Source organism: Artemia sp. Qi Xiang Cuo, unplaced genomic scaffold, assembly GCF_049724085.1.
Source record: "Artemia sp. Qi Xiang Cuo unplaced genomic scaffold, ASM4972408v1 HiC_scaffold_3262, whole genome shotgun sequence".
Taxonomy (NCBI): Eukaryota; Metazoa; Arthropoda; class Branchiopoda; order Anostraca; family Artemiidae; genus Artemia; species Artemia sp. Qi Xiang Cuo.
Window position 1 is genome coordinate 10517 of NW_028300655.1, and position 11273 is coordinate 21789.

An 11273-nucleotide genomic window follows, 5' to 3' on the forward strand; every position below is an offset into this window, starting at 1 on the left:
ACCTCAATCCCCCCCCCCTTTCTGATTGGTTTGACATAATATCAGGCTATATACAAAAGCTGCTCTTTTTATATAGGATTGTGTAAAGCTGGTTCTGAAAATATATATAAAACTGTCAAAAATATCCATTTTTCGGTTATATCTAATCATTGAGGAGGGGGGTGGGTTAGTTGAGCCGGAATTTTCGATTTTATACTAAACTTTTTCCAAATATCATGGTCACTTTTTTGACATTATATCCCCCTCCCCATCTGCGGTCCCATATATAACTGTATAAATACATTTCATCGTTGTGGCGAATCTTGTGATGACATTCTTTCTTGTTACATTCATTCGTGTTCTTTCATGTTGTAAAGTAAGAATTTTATTGGTCGTTTTTTTTTAATATATTCCTAGGGCTATATCCCGGACCATTAGGGGGGTGGGTGTATTTTCAGAAAAGAGGCCAAGATATTTGGAAATAGTATAAAATAAATAATTTAATTGTGCTGCTTGTGTGCTTAGCATGTTTTCTTCAGGAAAGGACAATCACTAAATAGTTGGCTTTAGAAAACGACAACTAGAGTAATGCCCATTTTTATGAAGAGGATAACAGTCTTGTATCTGTATAGAACTTACAGTTTACTTAAAAACTGATTCATAGGGACCACACAGGCTGGACTTGGGCCCCAACCCCCTGAAAACGTAAATTTCTCGTCATTTCCTTATTATATTATAGGTTTTTTATTATCCCCCCTAATTTCCTTAATTAAATCATTTCCAGTTCATTTTTATTAACTCACTGATCTTTTTGTTCCATCTTCCTTTTATTTCTTTGTCACACATTTTTTTTTTATTTGTGAACTATTTTTCAACCACTTTCGAATGTTCAGTTACTTCCCACTTTCCGCAGTATAGCACAACGGTAAGAGCACATCCCGAGGCTGTGTTAACTTATTTTTTAATCTTGGATTTGATATTATATTTTTTTTTAAATTGGAAAATTAGAAATTGGAAAATATTAAATGTAAGTAAAATTCGGGGAAGAAAATCAATTCGTTTTTGCATAATTTGATCTTTTTTATTTGTGTTCCTCAACTTATTAACTTTTTCCGTTTATGCATCTAAAACCTAGATAAATTTGTTGTTTATGTTATGTAAAACCCAATGCTTTTTGTGTCCCTTATGTTCGTTTATATTCTTATATTCTTGAGAAAAAAAAATTAATTCTCTACTTTTTAGTTCATTTTGAAAATGAGTTTTTTTTTTTTTTATTGTTTGACCTCCTCCACTAAAAATTCTTTGTATGTATCAGAACTAGTGAGACCCCATCAAAACAGCTTTAGGATAACATTCATGGGATAGAATTGTTTGAACTCTTCTTTCATTTCTTAATATCTTTTGGTTGGGACTTACGATTCAAATTATAGACGGAAAAATGCATATTATGCAAAATAACCGTTGTTTTGTATTAGAACTGAAGACAACGATTAAAATATTTTTTGTTCGATAACATATAAAAAAACTCTGTCACTCGGAATTGCTTAAATCTTCATGTTCGAATGATGCAAATTTGAAGCTAGAGGAGGTGAGACTGAGCCAATCTAAAATAATAGACGGGAAGGGAGCGATTAAAATGATTTTCTGGGTGCTTTTAAGAAGCTGGATTTAGTAAGATCGTTTTTTTTTAAATTTAACAATAAAAAAATCTAGTTAGTTTTCTTCTTTTCTTCAAAACTCTAAAGCGTCCTGTGTTTATTGATTTGCCTTTTATTTTGTAAGTATTACTCATCAACTTTTGGCTTAAAACACCAATAATGGCAATTAAAAACAACAACAACAAGATAAGCAAAATAGTAGCCTGGGGTTTTATAGACGCATCGGGGGGGGGGGGGGCTTTGTGTTGTGCAGGTAAACTGGAAGCAGCACTTGCAGTTAAATAAAGAGGAATGTCCTGAAGGTAAAGAAGCATGAATTGTTATTATTGTATACTTTTTAAGCACCTTTTAAAAGTTGGAGGGAAGATTTTTAATGAGATTACGTAAAAATATATTTTTCAAATTATACAGGCAACGAATGTCCCATCCCCCCTTTAAGTACTGCTCTTGATAGTGAATTAAGGAATCCTACCTTGAAAAGAGACTTTCCTATCAAAAGTTACGTTTTTAAGAGTTGGACGTTATGATTTTTTGGTCTGGCGGCAACCATGTGTTTGCCTATGCTGGATAGAGCCTTCTAAGCAGGGCTTCCAATATCCCCGAATTTTCATTGATTTCCCCGAAAATCTGTGTCTCCCCGAAAAAAATTATTTTTCCCCGAATCCCCGAAAATCACTCAAACACGGTTTGACCCCTAGTGACTATCCCTAGCAAATATTACTTTACATACCATAATTTTTCACTACTCTCTTGTTCGTTAATTTTCGTCTCCTGTGTTGCTTTGCATAAGAACCAGACCGATACAATTTAATTATAGACGGTTCTTTAAATGTTCACGAAAGTATTACTTTCTTTTATTTAGGTTTAATAATTTCGAAGGCAGTATTCCAAATGGTATAAGATTCTTACATTCACATCATTCGTGGTCAAGTATCTTGACAAAATTAGCCAAGAATTATACTTAAAGTTGTTTAACTTAACGCTCAGTTAGATTCTGAATTTTGAAATTGAACTTCTAAAGAAAGAGAATTGTTTTGAAAACCGAATCATAATTTTAAATTTGGTTTTCTTTTGCTTTTTTTCCGTTTTGGACATACTATATTAATGTTTAATACTTAAAGTACCAAGGACACCTAAAATGAAAACTAATTCATTAACTTGGTCAAGTGCAAACTTACACAGCCATATACGTCTTAAATTAGTGTGAAAAACCGATAATTCATTTTTTAAGGAGGTAGATCGCCAGTTTACATAATTTATTCCAATACACAAGTTCGTAGCCGATTTCAAAAATAAAGAACGTGTGCTGATAAACAGCAGAAAATGAGCAAAAACAATAACTCAGCTTATAATCTTAGGAAGTGTTGCTTTCCTGATTGTTGCAGCAAAAGAGAATCAATCCCATTAGTTTGTATACCCAAAAAGGGGTTTGAAGAGTGGGCAAGATTGGTGAGTGAGCATTATGGTCCAGCCAAGAACAAATATTTGTCTCCCTTCTCTCATTTGCCCAGACATAATCTTTGTGTTCTTCACTTTCGAAGTGAAGATTTTATGTTGGGACCCACTTCAAAAAAGGCTTTTTCAATGAAAAAGAACTCAAAGCCATGTTTTTTCGAATGAGAACGTGTCAATCTAGCTAGTGTGGTTGGAATGTGTGGCCCTCCAGGACTTCTAAACTATGAAACAGTTTACAGGTAAATATTAACAGCTTAAGACAAAGTGTCCAGACACAGTCTGTTGCTAGTTTTGCAGGATAGTGACGTTTGCTGATAGCCTGCTTTGTGTAAGCCTAGGCTAAGATACCTAGTAGGCTAGGCCTATGTGATTTGCTTGAACATTTAACAGAATACAACTGCATAACTTGTAAATAATACTTTGCTATAGTTTTAATATTTGAAAAAACCTATAGGCCCTAACCAAACATTAAATCAAGAGAAAATTTTGTTAGTCAACTATGTGGCTAATAAGCAATTACAAGGCAGTTATTTGTGGTAAGATGTTGTATCAAAATAATCAAACCAGTCTTTAATGCCAAACTACTGTGTAGAAAGGGATTGAAGTAAGTCAACTGGCAGGGTAATATCAATGCAGTATGATGCTTTCTGGCCTAAATATTTGAAAGATAAATAACATCTAAGCCTAGGTTGTTCTATGTAAGAGTTTAAATTAGGGTCTGAATAGTTTTCTGTACTTTAGAGTCCACTTAGGTCAATAAGTTCAAAAGTTCATAGCCAGCTGGGGAAGGCACCTTTTGGACAACGAGTATAGGTTATTCTTGCATATTGGCATCCCTTCAGCTAAAAATATAAATAGGTCATCAATGTTAAGCTTAATGTTTAAAAATTGGGGTTCTTTTTTTTTAGGGAAAGTTATTTCCCAAATTCATTTACTTTTTAGAATTACTTTCCCCTTTAAAAAAAGCTTCCAATGTAGGCTACTTTCGAGCCACTAGGAAACAATGGTAAATACTGTATGATGGTTGTTTTCTCCCTTACTTTGTGCTTTAATACTTCTAGACAGAGTGGATTACAGAATCTTAGGCTATTATTGCTCAAACCCTTTTATTTTTATCCTAATACTAGGAAAATAAGTAATATCCTATGAAACAGTCTGATCAAGTTAGATGACATTTCCTGTTTTAAGATCCATTTAAATCTTGTGGTAGATAGTTTAGCAATTGTTCATTAAAAACACAAATTCCTACCCTCTTTATGTGTTTGGTCTTTTGTTGACATTCCTTCATAACAATTAAAATTTTAGAGATTTAAATATGAAAGTTAAGTCACAAATCAGCAAAGCTTTTCCCCTGGTTGTTATGAGAGTTTCAAAGTAAAACAATCTCAGAAATCATCTTACTGTTTCTCATCTATTCTTTATGGAATTTTAACAGTTCTCATTGTTTTTGCAACCCAAACTTGAAAACCAGTATAGTACATCTAAATCTTAGATGTATATAGGTTTTGAAACAAGATTCAGCAGTATTTTTAGTAATTATTTATAATACTCTATTTATTGTTTTAGAACAAGAAATAATATTATTGGGTCTGAACTACATGAGATTCCAGGGACAGTGTCAACTTCCCAGTTGGCCTATGTTGATTCCTAATATTCAGATCAAGTTGCCATAGAGGTAACTGTGGAGGACTTGGAAACCATAAATAAAAATGCTGATGCAGTTAATGTAAGTAATAGATTTATTTGAAAACATAACCTAGGAAGAACCTATTCATGAATAACAAGTATTCTTGCCCTGGCTTCTCTTCAGAATGAAGTAAAATATATTAAAAAGTATACTATATTATGATGGTTATTGGCTATAGTGGCTTATCAATCTTAAAAACAACCACAAGTTTATGTTTCTATCTTATATCAAGTTAACAGATAGATGTTGTAATTATATAGGAGCCAAAAAATAATAACCGGAACTAGAAAATTTGCAGTGAAATCTCATTCATTTGATATAATCAAACAGTTTGTTTGAACAAACTGTATAGTAAGAGCAATCTGGCTAAATATAATGAAAAACTCAAAAACTCTAAAACATAACTTTGACACCAAGAGATACATCAAAAGAATTGTTTTTTTATTCTGATTTTTAATATTTAACTTTTGTCAAGTTTAGTCTTGACAATTGAAATTTCAAAGCCTGATAAAATTTCTCTTTCTTTCGAAAACAGATGGAAACAACACCTAAAAGTTGTAGCATCTTAATGAAAACCACATCATCAAATTCAGCATATCAGAGAACCTTACTTCAGAGTTTTCAAGCTCCTATCTTCAAAAATGTGGAATTTTGTATTTTTTGCCAGAACAAAGATCATGGATGCGTGTTTATTTTTTTGTTTTTCTTTTTCCCAAGGGTGATTGTATTGACCCAGTGATCCTAGAATGTAGAGATAGGGCTCATTTGAACATAGATTAAAATTTTTAGTGCATTTTTTAATTAAAAATTTAATTAAATTAAAAACCCATTTAACTAAAAACTGCATTTTTTTTGTCAATCTTGATGAGTGCCAGCTATCCTAACCACTAGTATGCTTACCATTGTACCATTGAAGACTTATTAAAGATAAGAAATAATTATACATTTGCTTAAAATTTATTATAATCCTTAATCAAGAGTGCAATCACAGGCGTAGGGGGGGGGCAGCTGCCCCCCCCTAGACCTTCAAATTTACATTAGATATGGGTTAATAAGCAGTTGGTTTTTAAAAAGAATTTTATAAAACTCCATCACACTATCTACTGCCCCCCCCCCCCCTAGACAATATGCTACCTAATGCTGCCTATGCTCATGTCCACAATCATTTGATATAAGCTTAAATAAGAGTATATAAATCAATAGATAAGTGTTTTTTCCCACTAAATTCATGTACAATTTAAGATTTTTCTGGACCTCTGGTTCTTTTTTTGCTGATAGAGGTTAAAATAAAACATTGTCAATGTTAGCTAGTCCAGAGGGGTGGTAGTCCCCCAACTAGAAAAAAAATCTATTGCAGACCTATCTTGTATTTCTACTATCATACCATATTGAATTAACAAAACAGGCTCACTGATTGTTTCTGTGGGTCACTCCTTTGCTTTTTTTCTGCCATAGCTATAAAACAGTTTGCCAGTGTTTCTTGTGTCCATTAAAATAAACTAACTCCTCTACCCACTTCTTTTCGTTTTAGTGAATTGGGTACAACTTTAGCTTGTCTAGGAAATGAGAATATATTGTTTCTTTTAACATTATTTTGTTTGTAGCACTTCACACCTTCTGGATCCAGGGAAAAGGTTTCAAAAACTTAATTTATTACAGGAAAATTTGGCCAATTCAAAGAGGAAGAGGAAAATTTTTTATCAAAAGCAAACAGGTTTTCGTGAACATAGCTATGCATTACCAGCTGGAAGTGGTTTCAAGCTATGTTGTCCACATTGTAAACATAATTTTGACCTAAGCACACAATCTACAAAAATTCTGAAATCCAAAAGTGGTTCAAAGCTCAAAAAGCTTCAGTTATCAAGCACACCCAAGAGACGGGTCCGAAGAATAACAGATAAAAAAAAATAATGAAAGACGTGATGTCAATCTTACTCAGTTAGTTCCAATACGAAGAAGGAATCTTGCATCTATCTTTTTTTCTGATTCTGATGAATCTAATACAGTTTCTCCTGTAAAGTCGAGAAAAAAAAATACTGCTCTTGGAGATTTAATTGATATAGTTGAAGCTACTCCTTCCTCAGATGTGTCTCCACTATTTTCTTCCCCAAGACATCATCTAGACAGTAGACCAAAGACCTCAGATTTATCTTCACTATTTTCTTCACCAACTCATCAACTAGAGAGAATACCAATAAAAGCTTCGAAGTTTGTATTGAGTCAGAAAGATGAACCATCCTGTTCTCTTGTCAACCCAAATACAAAGCAACATTCATCCAGCACACCATTGCAGCAAAAACAATCTGAGACAGACTGGGTAAATACTGGAACAGAAACGGATGTTATAAACACAACGTAAGTTTTTTTTTTATATCATGTCTATTCAAGTTACACAACTTGCCCTGACAGTCAGTAGACCATTCTGTTTATAACAGTGCATGGAACTAGACTTTAGACCCAGCTTATGCTCCTTGGATGTCGTTGATTTGTACATTTATCCCCTCCCCCAGGATACATTGTAACTGTTAACTAGCTTATCCAAACACCAGGATTAATAAAACTATAAAGGATGGCTACTCTTATAGAATCATGTCCCAATGAGTGTGGAAAAAGAAACAGTGTTCAAAGTGTTTATAATATCCTCACTGTGTTGGTCCGTCAGCTTACAGCAATCAAACAAACCATTTGGATCTAATTGGAGTCCGAAATGTGTTCTTATTTTATGTGCTTTATTTTCACTGTTCTGTTGTTTCATTTAATGGCTAACTAAGTGTACTAGATTGAGATTAGAAAAATAACCATACCAGTAAATTCCCTCCTCCTGGTCATCTCTATCACTTACTGTCGGGATCCCTTATTCCCATTAGTATAAATGATTTAGTTTCATTATAAATTGTTATTATTTCTGGAATTTAAACTATTTTTTAAGTGGTAACTCAACCTTAATGTATGAGCTATTATCCATTATTCAATGAAAGGTTGAATTTCTTTCCTTTATTGTATTTTATCCTTTGATATATGGATATTATCTTTGAAATCTGGACTTGTAATAGATCCTTTTTTTAGTAAAAATTGTTATTTCATGATTCATTTCTTTTTAGGGTAGAAAATGAAGCCTCCAAAGAAAGTAGATGCAAGTTTGCCCTTGTAGAGTTATCTGTGCTGTTTCGTGTCCTTTCAATTGTTTGCCAAAAATGTAAAGATGCACCAGCCACTGTGTCTAGATGGTAGAGCAGTGGCACAGTTACATATGTATCCCTACTGTGTGGGAAGAAATGCGGCTTAGTGTAAGTAAAGTCAAAATATCTTTATGTAATCCCCCTTCATATTTCTTTCTCCCCCTTTTTTTCTCCTGAGAACTGCAGACAAATAATTCAAGTTATCCTCTCATTATTTTTTTTTTATTGTAGGACATGGAAAAGTCAAAACGAAATTTCTTCAACTAGACTTTTCATAGGAGATTTTCTCTTATCTACTGCTATTCTTACTTCTGGTAGCAGTCCAGCCAAAGCAGTGAGGATGCTTGACCTATGGGGTGTTCCAGCTTACAATGTTCGCACGTATTTTCGGCATCAGAAGTCATTTTTACTCACTGGGGTCTATAACTGCTGGAAACAAAAACAGGGGGATATTTTGAAGGACGTTCTGCAAACTGGGCGCGAGAAGCTTGCTTCGGATGGACGGTGTGATTCTCCTTGCCATAACGCGATGTTTTGTCTAGTATCCTTCATGGATACAAGGACCAAGAAGATAATTGGTATCAATTTAGCTCAGGTATGAAGATTATTTGTACTATATATCAGAAATATTATTATAGTTGTTGAAAAAAAATATATATCTTACACAATATAGAAACAAATGAAGTTCTGTATAGCATTAGTTCCTGAGCAGACTCAATAGTAATTTTGCTTAGATTTATTTACTTGTGTTTGGTATCTCTGCAAATATTAATTAATGATCTTTAGAGTTTTCTTTAGTCTTTGAACACTGTATAGGTTCTGATAACGTAATTTTTTTTATAGTAATCTGTCCTGCCTCTATGGTACCAATAACTTGTATCCATCTGGAGTATAATTCCCAAACTCATTGTATAACCTCCAAAATTCTGTATATTCTTGTTACAACTTGACTCAGGTACCTTTTAGTTTATGAATTCTTTTGTCATAATAGATACCTTAATATAAATTGTAACAGTTATAATTGTTTCCACTGTTCCTGATAATTAAACGCCTTTTTCATTCCATTTAACTTACTTGGCCATTCTTTGTTTGCAGAAATCTGCTTCTCAGCATTCCAATTCCCTCGAAAAGTATGCTTTTCGACTAGGTCTTCTGGAGCTCATTAATGAAGGCCTTGAGATTGCAGAAGTCACAACTGACAATCATCTTGGAATTGGGAAATTAATGAGGGAGGACAATGTCTTCAAAAACATACCTCATGCTTTGGATTCATGGCATTTTGCCAAAACTTTAAACAAAAAATTGACTAGACTTGAACAGACCAAAGGCTTTGATCTCATTGCAGTGTGGAAAAGGTGAGGTATAACAGATTTTACGTTAAAGCACAGTTATTATGATCTTGATTGTATTAAAGCATCAGAAGATGAGACAGAGAGGGACCCAGCCCTTTGATTTTACAGGCTGCTGGTCCACACCAGCTTGGTCAGAAGCCCATTTTTTTTTTACTAAATAACTACCTCTTTGAGTGCCATTTCTTACAAGCTATCTGATAACATCTTGCAAATCGAAATTTTTTTGTTTAAATGAAGTTGCCTTTTTCAATGCTGCTTTAAAAATATTTTTAAATGCTGAAATGTTGTGGGATTTTTAGTGACTATTTACGATTGGTTATAAATGTCCAAATATATAGCATTAGTAGGGTATAGGTCTTATAGTATGAGATAATGTACCCCCTTTTCCTTAAAAGAGTCAAAAATATATAAATCTATGTAAAGCTTATAATAATTGTGTTGCTCATAGAATTATTTGGATTTATTCACAGAAGCATTGTCAGTCATCTCTACTGGTCAGCTGCAAAAAAGCAGTTCTCCTGAGGAGATTGTTGAAAAGTATCAATCTATCATTAACCATGTGACAGACATTCACGAACATTTCGATCAGGTAATCTTCAAAATTAGCACACGGCGAAGATCTGACCAGATATTACTATGTTCGGCCAAGGGTCTGAAGCAGAAGTACAATTGGAGAAGATCATCTGTGCACCAAGGATGATGAATACGGTTCGACGTTTGTCACTATCCGGTTCAACTACATCGGAACTAGAAGCTTTCCACAGCAATTTAAACTCTATTTGCTTCTGAAAGGATTTGAATCTCAATATCCAGCAATGTTATGCAGGTAATGGTTATTCCAGTAGTATCAATATTTTTTTACGATTAATGTTTACCTTGTAAATGTACTGCTTTGTATCCCCCCCCCCCCTAGTAGATCCAATCAAGCTCAGCACATCACTGCTACCAGATAGTTGTAGCATCATCTAGCTAGTTCTGGATCATGAACAGTAAAGTGTAAAATAAAGCACACTAATTTCTTTTCAAAAATGTTAGAAAACTTTAAAGGAACTACCAATTATGGTTGATCATAGAGGATGTATTGTTTGCATTATCATTCTTGGCAAGATTACGAACTGTTATTATGCTCAAACATTGCATATCAGCATGCAAAACATGCTCATACTTTGAATTTTTATTTGGTTTTTTATTTTTTAGAGCTTACATTACTGTTCTTCACCACAACGAGAATACCAATAAGCCTATTAGGAAAAATAAGGATGGTTCAGTCATTTATAGAAAAAAATGGGTGAAATTTGCAAAGGACGAAGCTCGAGCATATCCAGTCAAAGAAGATCCCACTTATAGTAGGTGAAATTTTTGACCATCTTATGTTGATTAAGGTTAAAAAGAAAATAAATGTAAGACCTTGTACCAAGAATAGAAAACCAGCCTGGGGCTATGTTTGTGCCTGGAAACTGTGATGACCTAAAATTTTACTTCTGTCCGTGTAATTTACAATTCTTCATGCAATATCACAATTTTCCTTGTTTTGCGCTCTGCTGTCTGCTTGTAGTTTTATTCCAATTAATTTTCTTTGGTATTCTTATACGTTTAGTTTTATTTTCAATAATTTTTCAGGTTATGCAGCTGAAGTGGAAGAGTCTATTTTGGAAGTTGTGAAGCATCAAAAAGATACTGAACTGCCATTTGAGGTCCCTGAAGGCATTGTCCGACCACAACTGGACGTCAATGACCTTGTCCAAAAGCACCAGTCACGGTTCAGAAGAAATAATAATTAAAGAGCTGTAAATTTCGCAAGTTGTCCATTCTGCAATCCTTGCAGCGTCTTTATTGACTTTGTTGAGTGTTTATTACTCATTGAGTTTTTGTCTTCCTTGAATATGTGAGGACCACCTTAAGTATAGACAGTGCCATGAATAAAGGAACTGTTATAAGTTTGATGATTTTTGGATCAGTACAA

The 11273-nt window shown here is 33.7% G+C and overlaps 1 long non-coding RNA gene across 2 annotated transcripts; it reads left to right on the forward strand.

Annotated features, from left to right (window-relative positions):
• Positions 1-2991: 2991 nt before the first annotated feature.
• On the forward strand, positions 2992-9244 carry LOC148938455 (uncharacterized). 2 transcript variants are annotated; one of them, XR_016143688.1, is made up of 3 exons: positions 2992-3086; positions 4659-4818; positions 7881-9244. It is a non-coding gene; the product is annotated as an uncharacterized LOC148938455 (long non-coding RNA). The 2 variants fall into 2 exon arrangements; XR_016143687.1 differs by lacking the exon at positions 2992-3086 and adding an exon at positions 3285-3331.
• Positions 9245-11273: the final 2029 nt, after the last annotated feature.